Source organism: Capra hircus, chromosome 4 (genome assembly GCF_001704415.2).
Source record: "Capra hircus breed San Clemente chromosome 4, ASM170441v1, whole genome shotgun sequence".
Classification (NCBI taxonomy): Eukaryota; Metazoa; Chordata; class Mammalia; order Artiodactyla; family Bovidae; genus Capra; species Capra hircus.
Genome location: NC_030811.1, coordinates 30,784,640 through 30,797,942, shown reverse-complemented (window position 1 = coordinate 30,797,942; position 13,303 = coordinate 30,784,640). Strand labels below are relative to the sequence as shown.

The following is a 13,303-nucleotide window of genomic DNA, read 5'->3' as shown; positions in this document are numbered from 1 at the left end:
GACGTGTAAGAATTGAGGGCAGCCATTATGCTGAACTGGTGTGTACCCTACAAGTCACCATCAGTCTTAGATTTTAAGTTACCGTTAAGAACTATTAAGATATCAGTATTTTGTTATTTGTTGCTTCAAACAAAGTCAAATAGAAGAGTGAAAATGTTAGTTTTATAAATCACATCATAATATTATAATTTTTCATGATCATTAGGTATTTGAAGCTACAGAATTAAATGAAATGATATTAAGCCTCAAGTGCTATAATGCTGCATTGTGCTCTTCATATAATTGAGAACAAAGTTTGAAGAATCTGAGAACACAGATAATCAGGCTTGGATTTTTATAACCCTGATTATTTTTCCAGATATCAATGATGTAAAGATATTGAAAAGGGGGTTTTTAGAAATATAACTAGTAGACCGTACAATAGCAAATGTACATTTACTAACTTTTTTTGCCATTTTAAATAAGTTCTGGTAGTCTCTAAATAAGGAAAAACTGTTTTCACTGGGATTGATATAAAAGTTTATAAGAAAATAATTTTCTGATTATCAATTAATAAATTAATCTAACAATTTTAAAAACATGAATTATTCTGAACAAAAACTTCGTGTATGGTATTGCAATCTTTTTGCAATACTGAAAAATGCAGCATTAGTAAAAAATTATTGAGAGGTAATGAATAGCATTTTTCCTGGATGAAATCTGTGAAATTAATATATTTGAATTGGAATGACTAATAACTTAGTAAAAAACATTGAAAAATACATGATCATTCAGAACAAAAGTTTTTGTCTTTCTTAGACACTTAGTTCTGCGGATTTAAGCAAAGAATATTTGGATTCAACCCACACGCCTGAGCAGCTGGTTGGTCTGCCCAAGCTGGTGGGAGGCGGATGTGAGTTGGACTGGGTCAAGATGGCAGTGCCGGTGGTGCAGGCAGTGAGAGCTTCATCTGGGTGCTTTCCTAGTATGTCTCAATCACATGTCAGCACAGAGAAGGAGGAGGTGGTGGGGTTGTGCATAGGGGTGTTGAATGGTGATTTAAGTAGTGACTCCTAATTTACATATACTGGAACTGAAATCTGTACTGTTGCTGAAAAGTTGACATCAACAGAAGTGTTCACGTTCATTTTGTCATCATCTTGCAATGTTCTGATAAGAGGAAGGATAGAGTGGAAATTTCTCCAAATAGTTGTCTGTGGCCTCAACAGAGGCAGAGAGATTGGCTCAACTAACAGGTCACCCGATGAGAGTTGCAGGCTGGTATTATTTCCATCCTCATGTAACTCTTTGGCCTTCACTTGTTGATTTTCACACCAAGCCATGTACCAGATGATGGATCAAGGCGTTGTCAAGCTTATATTTTCCTGTTTCATAGGAGATAAATGTACAAAGACTGGATGGGTAATCTGCACTTGCTTTCAATCCATACAGGTCCAAAAGAGCTCAGAATACGAGTGAATTGGAATCCCAATTTATATTGTACCTCATGTGACTATTGGAGAAAGGTCCATATGGACCTTTGTAGGCAAAGTGATGTCTCCGTTTTTTCAATATGCTGTCTAGGTTGGTCATAGCTTTTCTTCTAAGGAGCAAGCATCTTTTAATTTCATGGCTATAGTCACCATCTAAAGTGATTTTCTCAGCCAAGAAAATAAAGTCTGTCACTGTTTCCATTCTTTCCCCATCTGTTTGCCATGAAGTGATAGGACCGGATGCCATGATTTTTATTTTTTAAATGTTGAGTTTTAAGCCAGCTTTTTTATTCCCCTCTTCCATCAAGAGGATCTTTAATTCCTCTTCACTTTCTTCTTTGGTGTCATCTGCATATCTGAGGCTGTTGATATTTCTCCCAACAAACTTCATTCCAGCTTGTGCTTCATCTGGCTCAGCATTTCGCATGATGTACTCTGCATGTAAGCTAAATAAGCAGGGTGGCAATATACAGCCTTGACGTACTCCTTTCCCAATTTGGAACTAGTCCATTTTTCCATGTTCAATTCTAACTGTTGCTTCTTGACCTGCATACAGATATCTTAGGAGGCAGGTAAGTTGGTCTGCTATTCCCATGTCTTTAAGAATTTTCCACAGTTTGTTGTGATCCACAGAGTCAAAGGCTTCAGCATAATCAATGAAGCATAAGTAAATGTTTATCTGGAATTCTCTTGCTTTTTTGATGATCAATGGATGTCAGAAATTTGATGTCTGGTTCTTCTTCCTTTTCTAAATCCAGCTTGAATATCTGAAATTTCTCAGTTCACATACTGCTGAAGCTTCACTTGGAGAATTTTGAGCATTATTTTGCTTGAGATGAGTACAACTGTGTGTTGGTTTGAACATTCTTTGGTATTGCCTTTCTTTTGTATTGGGATGAAAACTGACCTTTTCCACTCCTGTGGCCATTGCTGAGTTTTCCAAATAGCTGGCATACTGAGTGGAGCTCTTTCACATCATCATCTTTTAGAATTTGAAATATCTCAGCTGGAATTCTATCAGCTCCACTAGCTTTGTTTGAAGTAATGCTTCTTATGGCCCACTTGACCTCCCATTCCAGGATGTCTAGCTTTAGGTGAGTGACCACACCATTGTGGTTATCTGGATCATTAAGACCTTTTAAGTATTGTTCTTGTATAGTTCTTCTGTGTATTCTTGCCACCCTTTCTTTATCTCTTCTGCTTCTGTTAGGTCCATACAATTTCTCTCCTTTATTGTGCCCATCTTTGCATGAAATGTTCCCTTGGTGTCTCCAATATTCTTGAAGAGATCTCTAGTCTTTCCTATTCTATTGTTTTCCTCTATTTCTTTGCATTGATCACTTAGAAAGGGTTTCTTATCTCTCCTTGCTATTCTTTGTAACTCTGCATTCAGATTGATATATCTTTCCTTTTCTCTTTTGCTGTTTGCTTCTCTTCTTTTCTCAGCTATTTTTAAGGCCTCCTCAGACAACCATTTTGCCTTTCTGCATTTCTTTTTCTTGGGGATGGTTTTGATCACTGCCTCCTGTAAAATTCTATCTGTCAGATCTCATCCCTTGAATCTTTTTGTCACTTCTACAGTGTAATCATACAGGATTTGATTCAGGTCATACCAGAATGGTCTAGTGGTTTTCCCTAGTTTCTTCAATTTAAGTCTGAATTTTGCAATAAGGAGTTCATGATCTCAACTTCAGTTAGCTCCCAATCTTGTTTGTGCTGACTCTATAGGGCTTCTCCATCTTTGGCTGCAAAGAATATAATCAATATGATTTTGATGTTGACCATCTGGTGATGTCCATGTATAGAGTCCTCTTTTGTGTGTGGTAGAGGGAGTTTGCTATGATCAGTGCATTCTCTTGGCAAAAATCTGTTAGTCTTTGACCTGCTTCATTTTGAACTCCAAGGCCAGACTTGCCTATTACTCCAGGTATCTCTTGACTTCCTACTTTTGCACTACAGTCCCCTATGATGAAAAGGACATATTTTTTGTGCGTTATCTATAGAAGGTCTTATAGGTCTTCATAGAATCATTCAACTTCAGCTTCTTCAGAATTAGTGTTTGGGGCATAGACTTGGATTATTGTGCTATTTAATGGTTTGCCTTGGAGATGAATGGAGATCATTCTGTCGTTTTTGAGATTGCACACAAGTACTGCATTTTGGACTCTTGTTGACTATGAGGACTACTCCATTTCTTCTAAGGGATTCTTGCACAATGTAGTAGATATAATGGTCATCTGAATTAAATTCGCCCATTCTGGTCCATTTCAGTTCCTTGATTCCTAAATTGTTGATGTTCTTTCTTGCCATCTCCTGTTTGACCACTTCCTGATTCAAGGATGTAATATTCCAGGTCCCTATGCAATATTATTCTTTACAGCATCTGACTTTGCTTCCATCACCAGTCACATCCACAACTGGGTTTTGTTTTTGCTTTGACTCAGCCTTTTAATTCTTTCTCCACTCTTCTCTAGTAGCATATTGGGCACCTACTGATCTGGGGAGTTCATCTTTCATTGTCATATCTTTTTGTATTTTTATATTGTTCATGGGATTCTCAAAGCAAGAATAGTGAAGCGGTTTGCCTTCCCCTTCTGCAGTGGACCATGTTTTGTCAGAACTCTCCACCATGATCCATTTTCGGTGGCCCTCCATGACATGGTTCATTGTTTCACTGAGTTAGACAAAGCTTTGAGCCAAGGGATCAATTTGGTTAGTTTTCTGTACCTGTGGTTTCCATTCTGTCTGAATGGAATGTATGGTGGTAAGCCACTCTGGAAAAAGAGTTTGGAAACTTCTACCAAAGTTAAACATACACATAATTTATTACCCGGTGGTTATTTTCCTGTGCATTTATCCCAAGGAAATGAAAACCTATTTTGGCACCAAAATTTCTATACAGATGTTCTTAGCACTTTCATTTGTAATAACCCCAAATGAAACAACCCAGGTCCTGCAGTTGAGTGTGTGGTTAAAGCAACTAGGCACACCATGTGATGCTATCCTGCAGTGTAAGGGAGCAAACTATTGATACACACAGCTTGGATGGACTTCAAGCATATTAGGATGAATGAAAAAGCCAGTCTTAAAAGGTCACCTATTGAAGAACAAGATGTAGAGGAGTAGGTGGATGAAGTACATCTCTCTCTATGGATACATCAGGAATACACCTACAGACACAGAAATGCATGTAGAACACCAGCTGAGGGCAGAAAGGAGGACTTGACCAGTGGAAAAGAACATATAGAACTGTGCAAAACTTGGTAGGTCAAAGGAACTAGGGGAAAAAAAAAAAAAACAAGAGTATTAATAGGACTACCCCCTCAGTGGGTGGGGGAAGTGAAACAGGGGTCTAATCCCCAGAGCAGGGCAATTGTCTGAGTCACAGGAGAAACATTTAAGGCTGAGAGTGAAACAGCTAATCTGTGGCAGCCTAAATGGAATGAGAATCAGACAGTCCTTGCCGCAACCATACATACGCCAGGCAGGAACATGGGTCTCTTAGAAGGGGCAATGGCTGGGAGCTGGAGTTTAGGGAGTGTGGAGCAATCCCAGTGTGAGGGCTACTGTTGATTGTGGAAAGACAGATTAAGGGGATGTGAGGGAGAAGATTATGGTGGAAAATGCCTGTGGAGGAAAGTCAGGAAGATATGGAAGCAAGGCGATACTGCTGAGTCACGCGTAGAGGGTAGAGCCATCACTATAAGCTCTCTCTCTCCATACGCCAGCATCAGCAGCCGAACAATAGAGAGGCTGGCCCATCAAAAGCCTGACACACTGAACTACAGAGTAGGACCACACCCAGTGTGCCCCTTCAAGTGCCTGATGCACAGAGCTACAGAGTAGGACCCCAGTCAGGGGGGCCACTCTATGTGCTTGAATGGGTGGAGCTATGGAGAAAAGCTGGCCAAAGAGGCCTTCTGATCGCTAGCTACAAGAAGCTTGGAAAAAGACTGATAGGGCCATAACTCCTGCCATGGAGGAAGTTTGTGTCCCTGAACACTTGGTGCTGCCAGGATCCCTATAAACCAAGCATCTGCATCACCTTCATGCTCAACTCTCACTGGGGCAGATATGCCACAGGCAAACAAAAAAAAGTCTTGTGTTTATGCGCGCAGGGTCACTTCTCTCCTGTCCGACTGTTTGTGACCCTGTAGACTGTGGGCTGCCAGGCTTCTCTGTCAGAGAGGGAGTTCTCCAGGCAAGAATACTGCAGTATATTGGCCAATACTAGTTGTCATACCCTTCTGACAGTGAAGTTGCTCAGTTGTGTCCAACTCTTTGCAACCAAATGGACTATAGCCAACCAGGTTCCTCCATCCATGTGATTTTCCAGGCAAGTATACTGGAGTGGGTTGCCATTCCCTTCTCCAGGGGATCTTCCCAACCCAGGGACTGAATCCAGGTTTCCCACATTGCAGGCAGACAGTTTACCATCTGAGCCACCAGGGAACTCCCGCCATACCCTTCTAGAGCACTATATTTCCTGCTGTCCCAGCCGCCAACTCCCCTGAGTATCTGGTGCTGCCAGAACCCCTGGCACCCAAGCAGCTGCACCACTTTCACATCTGGCCCTCATAGGGGCAAACCCAAGGCCTCCAGGTCAGCCTCAGGGTCTAAACCCTGGTGGACAACTCACATGTAGAGGTGGAAATAAAACCTCAATTGAAACCCAAGAGCAGTGTGGCTAAGGAAGAACATCCAAAACCTTCCCACCAGCTGTACAAGCTGCAGATTAAATCCACACAATCAATTAAGCAGACTCTTTGTCTATGGAATATATAAAAGGCCCTTGAGAGCTCCCACAAAAGAAAACACACCAGCTCTGTTAGCTGTAGACATTGGAGGCAAGAACACACAGGACTAAGCCAGATTAGAATCCGTGCTGGCCCCACAGCAGGTCCAGAAATCAGTACAGTGTTGGAGGGCATCCTAGGGAGGTAAGGTGGACTGTGATTCCCAGCACGGGAAAGGACTCTGACAGCAGAGACTCAAGAAAAACATTCATTATTCTTATTGTTTTACTTGTTCTGCAGATTCTTTTGGATTTTTTCTTTTTTCTTTTTCCTTCCCCCCAACACCCGCCCCTGTTGTAGTTGCCAATTTTATTGGCACGAAGAAATCCAATTAAGCTTTTGAGATTTTTTTTTCTTTTTCTTCAGTCACATTTTTTATTGTTGTGGTAAACCTCTGCCTCTAGGTTGGGCTTTTGCAATTCTGTGGAGTTTTCCTCTCTTTTTTTTCTCTCTTTTTTTAATTATAATTTTTTAAACCTATTATTATTTTTTCTACATTGATTCCTTTGTTTGCTTTTCCTATTGTTCTTTTCCCCTTGCAGTTAATCTTTCATGTATATAAATCTTCTTTATCTACCTCTATTTATATTTGCATATCTATTCTTTCTTTCTTTTCTTTCTCTCCTTTCCTTTCAACATATTTGCTAGTTTTATTTTCATTGCTTTATTCCCCACTTGGCATCTTGCTTTAGTTTTGTTTTCCAGTTTGTGCTTTAATTAATTTTGTTCTGGTAGATATAATTTTTGGTTTCCTTTGTTTGCTGTGTCAATCTTTTGTACTTAACTTTTGTTACACTGTTTTGATTTTGCTTATGGGTGTATATGTATATGTGTATATTCAGTCACACTTTCTACTGTTATTATAAACCTCTGCCTCTACTTTGGGCTTTTACAGTTCTGTGTTTTCCTTTTTTGTCCCCTTTTTTCTTTCTTCTTCCATTTCTTTCTCTTTTTTTATAAGTTTAATTTTTACTTTTTTTAAACCTATTTTTTTTTTTACATTTACTCCTTCATTTGCCTTTCCTACTATTCTTTTCCCCTTGCAGTTAATCTTTAATGTATATAAATCTTCTTCATCTACCTCTGTTTAACTTTTCATATCTATTCTTTCTTTTCTTTCTTTCCTTTCCTCTCAACATATTTGCTAATCTTGTTTCATTGCTTTATTCCCCACTTGGCACCTTGCTTTAGTTTTGTTTTACAGTTTGTGCTTAAGTTAGTTTTCTTCTTAACTGCTAAGTATAATTTTTGATTTCCTTTGTTTGCCAGATCAATCTACTGTACTTTATTTTGCTGGTGAAAACAGCTGTTTTCACTTTGCTCATGGGTGTATATGTATATGTGTATACTCCATTATTTTAATTATTATTTGCCTGATTTTGTAACTGACATTTGTCTGTGGTTCATCTTTGGTTTCTTGGTTTTGGATATTTGTTTTACTCTCCCTTAATGCTGTTACAAACCATTTGTGGAATCTTCATTACTGGCCTGAGCTTTTGGAGTGGGAGCACTGACTCCAATACCCTAGACTAACTGAGAACTAACCCTAGAGAGTATCAAATACTAAGAACTCACACAAAGGAGACCATTTGCATACAAGACCCAGAATCACCCAACCACCAATAGCACCCTGTGCAGGATGCCTTGTCAAAACAACAAACAAAACAAAAATACAAACCCAATTATCAGCAGACAGGGGTACCACCTCACTCAGCCTTGCCCATCAGAGGAAAAACAAATAAAAACTCAGCACAAAACTTACCCTATACAAAGCTCACACAAACCACTGGACCAGGCTTAGAGGGCAGAAACCAAAAGAAAGAAATAATTCAACCTTCTTCAAGGAAAGAATTCAACCTTCCTTGATGCCTGGGACAAGGAGACCTCAAACACAATAACTTAAAAAAATAAAGAAAAGGCAGAGAAATACTGCACTAGAAACTGTGTTTCTAGTTTCTGGACTAGAAACACAGAAGTCCAAATAAATGAAAAGGAAATAGGAAAATTACCTGAAAAACAATTCAGAATAATGATGATAAAGATGATTAAAAAAAAATTAAAAAATGGAGAAAATGCAAGAATCAATTAACGAAGACCTAGAAGAATTAAAGAACAAGCACACAGAATCAAAAAACACAATTATTGAAATTAAAAATACTCTAGAAGACTCAATAGCAGAATATCTGAAACAGAAGAACTAATCAGTGAGCTGGAAGATAAAATAACTTCTGAAAAGCAGAATAAAATAAAAAGAATGAAAAGAGCTCAGAGTCTCAGAGACCTCTGGGACCATATCAAATGCACCAACATTCGAATTATAGGGGTCCCAGAGAAGGCAATGGCACCCCACTCGAGTACTCTTGCCTGGAAAATCCCATGGGCAGCGGAGCCTGGTAGGCTGCAGTCCATGGGCTCGCTAAGAGTTGGACATGGCTGAGTGACTTCACTTTCACTTTTCACTTTCATGCATTGGTGAAGGAAATGGCAACCCACTCCAGTACTTTTGCCTGGAGAATTCCAGGGATGGGGGAGCCTTGTTGGCTTCCATCTATGGGATTGCACAGAGTCGGACACAACTGAAGTGACTTAGCAATAGCAGCAGAAGAAGAAGAAGGAGAGAAAAAGAAAGGGTATGAGAAAATTTTTGAAGAGATTATAGTTGAAAATTTCCCCAACATGGAAAAGGAAATAGCCAATCAAGTCCAAGAGGCCCAAAGAGTCCCATACAAGATAAACCCAAGGAGAAACATGCCAAGACACATACTAATCAAACTAACAAAGACTAAACACAAAGAAAGAATATTAAAAGCATCAAGGGAGGAGCAACAAGCAACATACAAGGGGAACCCCATACACTTAACAGCTGATCTTTCAGCAGAAACTCTAGACCAGAAGGGAATGACAGGATATATTTAAAGTGCTGAGAGGGAATAATCTATAAGCAAGATAACTGTACCCAGAAAAGATCTCTCAAAATTGATGGAAAAATAAGAAGCTTTTCAGACAAGCAAAAGTTAAGTGAATGCAGTCCCACCAAATCAGCTTTACAACAAATGTTAAACAGACTTATATAGTCAAGAAATAAAACAGAAGAAAAAAGATCTACAAAATCAACTCCAAACAATTAGAAAATTGCAATAGGAACATATACATCAATAATTGATTTAAATGTAAATGGATTAAATGCTTTAACCAAAAGACACAGACTGGCTGAATGGATACAAAAACAAGACCCATATATATATACAGTCTACAAGAAACCCACTTCAGACCTCAAGACACATATAGACTGAAAGTGCAAGAATGGAAAAATATATTCCATGCAAATTAGAAGCAAAAGTGCTGGAATAGCAATCCTTATATCGGACAAAATAGACCTTAAAATAAAGAAGATGACAAGAGATAAGGAACAACACTACATAATGATCAAGGAATCAATCCAAGAGGAAGACATAACAATTGTGAATATCTATGCACCCAACATAGAAGCACCGCAATACATAAGACAAGCACTAACAGACATAAAAGGAGAAATTGACAGTAACACCCATTCACACCAATGGACAGATTATCAAAACAGAAAATTAATAAGGAAACACAAGTCTTAAATGATACATTAGATGAGATATATCTCATTGATATCTTCAGGACATTCCTTCCAAATGCAGAAGAATAAACCTTTTCAAGTGAACATGGAACATTCTCCAGGATAGACCACATCTTGGGTCATAAATCAAACCTCATTAAATTTAAGAAAATTGAAATTGTATCAAGCATCTTCTTGATAACAGTGCTATGAGACTAGATATCAATTACAAGGAAAAAACTGTAAGAAAAACAAACACATGGAGATCAAACAATACATTTCTAAATAACCAACAGATTACTAAAGAAATCAAAAGGGAAATAAAAAAATTTTCTAAAAACAAATGACAAAGAAAACATGACAACTCAAAACCTATGGGATGCTGCAAAAGCAGTTCTAAGATAGAAGTTTATAGCAATACAGTCCTACCTCAACAAACAAGGAAAACATTGAATAGACAACCTAACTTTACACCTAAGCGACTGGAAAAAGAAGAAGGAAAAAACCCCAAAATTTGTAGAAGGAAAGCAATCATAAAGATCCGAGCAGCAGTAAAAGAAAAAGAAGTGAAAGAAACAATAGTAAAGATTAATACAACTAAAAGCTGGTTCTTTGAGAAGATAAAATTGACAAGCCCTTAGCAAGATTCATCAAGAAAAAAAGAGAAGGATCAAATCAACAAAATTAGAAATGAAAAAGGAGAGGTTACAACAGATAATGCAGAAATACAAAGGATTATAAGAGACTATGAACAACTGTATGGCAATAAAATAGATAACCTGGAAGAAATGGACAGATTCTTAGAAAAGTTAAATCTTCCAAGACTGAACCAGGAAGAAATAGAAATTATGAACAACCCAATTACAAGCACTGAAATTGAAGCTGTGATAATAAAATCCCCCCTCCTCCCAAAATGCCCAGGACGAGATGGCTTCACAGGAGAATTCTATCAAACATTTAGAGAAGAGCTAATGCCTATCCTTCCAAAACTCAAAAAATTGCAGAGGAAGGAATACTTCCAAACTCATTCTACGAGGCCACCATCACCCTGATACTAAAACTAGACAAAGACACACAAGAAAAGAAAACTAGCGTCCAATATCACTGATGAACATAGATGCAAAAATCCTCAACATAATTTTAGCAAACACAATTTAGCAACACATCAAAAAGCTCACACACCATGATCGAGTTGTGTTCATTCCAGGGATGCAAGGATTCTTTGATATATGGAAATCAATCAATGCAATACACCATAATAACAAATTGAAAGATAAAAACGATATGATCATCTCAATAAGAGCAGAAAAATCTTTGAAATTCAAAAATTTAAAAATTACAAAATTCAGCACCTATTAAAACTCTTCAAAAAATGGGCATAGAAGGAACCTACCTCAACATAGTAAACGCCAAATATGATAAACCTACAGCAAACATTCTCAATGGTGAAAAACTGAAAGCATTCCCTCTAAGATCAGGAACAAGACAAGGGTGTCCACTTTCACCACTGTTATTCAACAAGTTCTGGAAGTCCTAGCTACAGAAATGAGAGAAGAAAAAGAAATAAAATGAATCCAGATCAGAAAAGAAGAAGCAAAGCTCTCACTGTTTGCAGATGAAATGATACTGTACGTATAAAATGCTAAAGATAGTATCCAGAAATTACTAGAGCTAATCAGTGAATTTAGCAAAGTTGCAGGATGCAAAATCAATACACAGAAGTCACTCACATTTCTATATACGAACAATGAAAAATCCGAGCAATTAAGGAATCAATCCTTTTCACCATTGCAATAAAGAAATTAAATATCTAGGAATAAACTTACCTAAGGAGACAAAATAACTTACATAGAAAATTATAAAACACTACCAGTCCATTCTAAAAGAGATCAGTCTTGGCTGTTCTTTGGAAGGAATGATGCTGAAGCTGAAACTCCAATACTTTGGCCACCTCATGCGAAGAGTTGACTCATTGGAAAAGACTCGGATGCTGGGAGGGATTGGGGGCAGGAGGAGAAGGGGACGACAGATGATGAGATGGCTGAATGGCATCACCAACTCGATGGACATGAGTTTGAGTGAACTCTGGGAGTTGGTGATGGACAGGGAGGCCTGGTGTGCTGCGATTCATGGGGTTGCAAAGAGTCGGACACAGCTGAGCGACTGAACTGAACTGAACTGAATGAACGAAATCAAAGATGACATAAACAGATGGAGAGATAATCCATGTTTAGGAGAATCAGTGTTGTGAAAATGACTATACTACCAAATGTAATCTACAGATTTAATGCAATCCCTATCAAATTATCAATGGCATTTTTCACAGAACTAGAACAAAAAACTAATTTCACAATTCATATGGAAACACAAAAGACCCTGAATAGCCAAAGCAGTCTTGAAAAAGAAGAATGGAGCTGGAGGAATCAACCTTCCTGACTTCAGATTATACTACAAAGCTACAGTCATCAAGACAGTATGGTACTGGTACAAAAACAGAAAGACAGACCAATGGAACAAGATAGAAAGCCCAGAAATAAACCCATGCACCTCTGGGTACCTTATTTTTGACAAAGGAGGCAAGAATATACAATGGGACAAAGACAACCTCTTCAATAAGTGGTGCTGGGAAAACTGGACAGCTACATGTAAAAGAATGAAATTAGAACACTTCCTAACATCATACACAAACATAAACTCAAAATGGATTAAAGACCTGAATGTAAGACCAGAAACTATAAAACTCTTGGAAGAAAACATAGACAGAACACTTGATGATGTAAATCAAAGCCAGATCCTCTGTGACCCATCTCCTAGAGTAACTGAAATAAAAACAAAAGTAAAAAAGTGGGGTCTGATTAAAATTGAAAGCTTTTGCACAGCAAAGGAAACTATAAGCAAGGTGAAAAAAAAAAAAAAAAAAACAACCTTCAGATAGGGAGAAAATAATAGCAAATGAAACAAATGACAAAGGATTAATTTCCAAAATATACAAGCAGTTCATATAACTCAATGTGAGAAAAATAAACAACCCAATCAAAAAGTAGGTAAAAGACCTAAACAGACATTTCTCCGAAGAAGACATACAAATGGCTAACAAACACATGAAAAGATGCTCAGCATCACTCATTATTAGGGAAATGCAAACCAAAACTGCAATGAGATGTCACCTCACACTCGTCAGAATGGCCCTCATCAAAAAATCTACGAACAATAAATGCTGGAAAGGGTGTGGAGAAAAGGTAACAACCTTGCACTGTTGGTGGGGATGTAAATTGATACAGCCACTATGGAGATTCCTTAAAAAACCAGTAATAAAACCACCATGCTGCTGCTGCCGCCGCTGCTGCTGCTAAGTAGCTTCAGTCGTGTCCGACTCTGTGTGACCCCATAGATGGCAGCCCGCCAGGCTCCCCGTCCCTGGGATTCTCCAGGCAAGAACACTGGTGTGG

At 38.3% G+C, this 13,303-nt stretch overlaps 1 pseudogene; it reads left to right on the top strand.

Moving 5' to 3' along the window:
- The window catches only part of LOC102169254, a 179,628-nt pseudogene continuing 167,237 nt past the window's right edge, over window positions 913–13,303 (top strand).